The 4085-nt window shown below is 35.3% G+C and overlaps 1 non-coding gene across 1 annotated transcript; it reads left to right on the top strand.

Annotated features, from left to right (window-relative positions):
- The first annotated feature begins 2081 nt into the window (after positions 1 to 2081).
- Positions 2082 to 2188, top strand: LOC114495757. Its single transcript, XR_003684434.1, has one exon. It is a non-coding gene; the product is annotated as a U6 spliceosomal RNA (small nuclear RNA).
- Positions 2189 to 4085: the final 1897 nt, after the last annotated feature.

Here is a 4085-nt window from a genome sequence, read left to right as displayed (position 1 = left end):
ATTGATGTTTCTCTCCTTCTCGTTCCCCTTCCCTTCCTCTCTCCCTAAAAATAAATAAATAAAATCTTAAATTAAAAAATTTCCCTCTGGTAAAATCACAGTCGACTAGGTATTATAGTCTTTGAGCTATGGTTTTAAATGTTCTTAAAGATTTCTAGTTCTATGGCTATGATTATTCAGCAATCTGCATATAAGTAGTTTTATTGAAGACAAATTGATTTGAATTATGAGTGTGTGACCTAAAACTTCTTAAAGTAATTAGCAGCTCTGGTTTACCTGAAAGATGCAGTTATCAGGAGCATGTAGTTTAGTATCAGCACATCTCTAATATCGATGTTATTTAAAGCCATACATTAAGAGTCATAAGCATCTGTAGTGACAGAAGAAGCATGCAGCAAGGCACTGGAAAACTGGAATAGAATTAATTGGTTTTGGTCTACCCACTTCACATTAGAAAATAGCAACAGAAAAAAAATAAAAGACTAAATGTATTCGTTAGGCAGGATCAGCAATCATGCTGCCCACACATGATCTGCAATTAATTTGTAAACAAGAAGATTCATCACCTGGAGGATAATAAACTCTAGCTTTATGGACCAAAAGACTAGACAAGTAAAAAACCACTAATGAATGCACTGTGTAAACACAGGGGCAAGCATGTACATTGGTTGAGTAAGTGAGGATAACAAGGAGACTCTGTTTTGTTATTAAAGTAGACCAAAAGATACATGATGCATATCTGGAGATTTTCTGGTGTTAACACTTCTCAAAACAGGGTCATTTAAAAGGCATGGAAAAGTGTTTCTATCAGTAAGGAGGGCAAAAGTTGATTTTTAGAAAAAACATTTGAAAAACAAGTAAGGATCAGTGTAAAAAAAAAACCCTGACATAGTTACCTTAATTTTAATTATATTTTCATAGTTACTTATTAGAAAATCCTATGAATAAATAGTAATCTGAAGTAATTTTAGTTTACGATCTTTGGATATGATTTGAACTATGAAGAGATGTCCCCAAACATTATTTATTGAGAAAATAAGTACTAATGGAATTATCAGTATCATCTTACTTTGGAAAAGGCTTTGATGTGAACACTAATTTCCTTCCTGTAAGTTACGGTTGTATAACACACCAATTTTGAATCGAAAATAAAGCACTCAACTTTACATTTATTCAAGTGAGAATTGCTCCTTTAGTGTCAACTAAAAATTCTGAGAAACACAGAGGTAAAGAATCAATTTAGGGTGTTTGTCTAAAATACTGAGTCCTGGTCTCCACCTCATACCAACTGAAACACAGTCTCTGGAACTGGGGGCCCTGGAATCTATATACATTTGTAACAAGATTCTGATGAATACTAAAGTTTAAGAATGAATTTATTGGTTAATATACATGTTTTCACAAATGTCTATAAATTGTTCCTTTTTATAGATAAAAATTATTTTAATAAGTATATGAAAATCTATTTTTAAAGTGTAAAAAGTAGACCTGAAATTACTTGCATGAAGTAAGTTCTCAGACCTGGAGTCACCTTAATGGAGTGAATGGTATCATTAATGCCAAAATGAAAAGGAAAAGTAGTCAAAGGGAAGTCTTAATGTGGTAAATAGCACTGACATTTTTGAGTGTCCTGCACTTCAATTATTAATATATCAAATATATTCAAATATATATTTGCACATCAATATATTGCACATCAATATATCCAAACACATCACTTATTAAGCAACTTCAGCTTTCAAAATATCTCTACCCAAACAGATCATAGAGGACTCAAAACAAAAACCATAAACCATACTAAAGTATATGTAGTTCATCAATAAGAGTTCTATTTGACCCAATTTTAATAACTTCATTTCTCTTGTTGATTGGATCAAAATGCATTAGAAGTAGCAATATTTCATTTTTTAAAAGATTTATTTATGTATTTTTAGAGAGAGGGGAAGGGAGGGAGAAAGAAAGGATGTGCCCTAATTGGGAATCAAACTGGTAACCCTTTGTTTCACAGTCTGGTGCTCAATCCACTAAGCCACACCAGCCAGGATATAGAAGTAGTAATATTTCAAAACAAAGGATGGGCAGTGCCCACTTCAGCAGCACATATACTAAAATTGGAACGATACACAGAAGATTAGCATGGCCCCTGCACAAGGATGACACACAAGTTTGTGAAGTGCTCCATATTCTTATACTTCTCCAAGGAGGACATACAGAGGGCCCAGAGACATAGGAAAGGATGCTCAGCATCACTAGCCATCAGAGAGATGGAAATTAAAATCACAAAAATACCACTTCACACTGGTCAAAATGGCCATCGTTAATAAATCAACAAATAACAACTGCTGGCAAGGTTGTAGAGAAAAGGGAACTCTAGAACACTGTTGGTCGGAATGCAGAGTGGTGCAGCCACTGTGGAAAACAGTATGAAATTTCCTCAAAAAACTAAAAATGGACCTGCCTTTTAACCTGGCAATTCCATTATGAGAGACTATACCCTAAGAATTCTGAAACACCAGTTCAAAAGAACCTATGCACCCCAATATTCACAGCAGCACAATTTACAAGAGCCAAGTGCTAGAAGCAACCTAAGTGCCCACCAGTAAATGAGTGGATCAAAAACCTGTGATACATTTACCCAATGGAATACTACCCAGCAGAAAGAAATAAGGAGCCCCTACCCTTTGTGACAGCATGGATGGAACTGGGGAGTATTATGCTAAGTGAAAAAGCCAGGCAGTGAAAGACAGATACCATATGATCTCACCTATAAGTGGGACCTAATCAACAAAACAAGTGAGCAAAATAGGACTAGAGATATGGAAAGAAAGAACAAACTGACAGTGACCAGAGCGGGTGGGAGCGGATAACAGGGGAAAGAAGGAGAAGGGTCAAATCAGGGAACTTGTATAAAGGGCCCACGGACAACGCGGGTGGTGGGGAAGGATTGAATGTGGCTGGTGAGAGGTGGATAGGACAGGGAAGAGTAATGGGGGAAAAATGGGGACTATTGTAATTGACAACAATAAAAAATATACAAAGGTTGGGCAAAGATGACATTTGTTCCTAGAATTTTTAAAAGTAATATTTGGAAAGAAAAAAAAAGAGGAAAGATGTTTATTTAAAAAAAGCCCCAGAATACTAGACTAAACTAAAATACTGTAAAAAGTGAACTTAAAAGGCATAGTTATGTAGGGCTGTTTAATGTAGGATCAAGCACTAGAATGATCTTGTGTAGTGCTGTAACTGATGTTATAATGATCACTAAATCATCAGGCAACAGGTTTATTATGCTCTAGATTAAGAGAGAGAAATGTATCACTCAATTTAGAAAGATTGTATCCTGGCTGGTGTTGCTCAGTGGATTGAACTCAGGCCTGGAAACCAAAAGGTCGCCAGTTTGATTCCCAGTCAAGACACATGCCTCAGCTATGGGCCAGGTCCCCAGGTGGGGGCACTTGAGAGGCAACTGATCGATGTTTCTCTCTCTTTCTTTCTCCCTCTCTCTAAAAAATAAATAAAATCTTTTTTAAAAAGAAAGATTTTAATCCAAATTGTCTAAAATGAATATTTTTTAAAAGGTTTTATGTATTTTTTTTAGAGAGAGGGGAAGGGAAGGAGAAAGAGAGGGATAGAAACATCGACGTGTGGTTGCCTCTAATGAGCCCCATACCAGGGACCTGGGCCACAACCCAGGCAAGTGCCTTGACTGGGAATCCAACCAGTGACCTTTTGGTTCATTGGTGGCACTCAATCCACTAAGCTTCACCAGCCAGAGCTAAAATTAACAATTTTTTAAATCATAAAGAGATAAATTTTACCTATTATCAAAACTCAGCAGGATTTACCTCAAAGGAAAACAAGGTTATTTCCAAATTAACTTAAAAAAAAAAAAAAAATTTACTTAGACATAGGCGCCATCTAGTGGTAAAAAGCAATAGTTTCAGGGTAATTGTTTGTATTTTGGATTAAGACAAAATGGAAGTGGCTACATCCAGAGATTTTGTTTAAGATTTAAAATAATTGTCAATTTTAAATTATATGGATTAAATTGAAAATTATTTATTTAACTTCAAAAGTCTAATGAA

Source organism: Phyllostomus discolor, chromosome 4 (genome assembly GCF_004126475.2).
Source record: "Phyllostomus discolor isolate MPI-MPIP mPhyDis1 chromosome 4, mPhyDis1.pri.v3, whole genome shotgun sequence".
Lineage (NCBI taxonomy): Eukaryota > Metazoa > Chordata > Mammalia > Chiroptera > Phyllostomidae > Phyllostomus > Phyllostomus discolor.
This window is presented reverse-complemented; position numbering and strand designations above follow the sequence as displayed.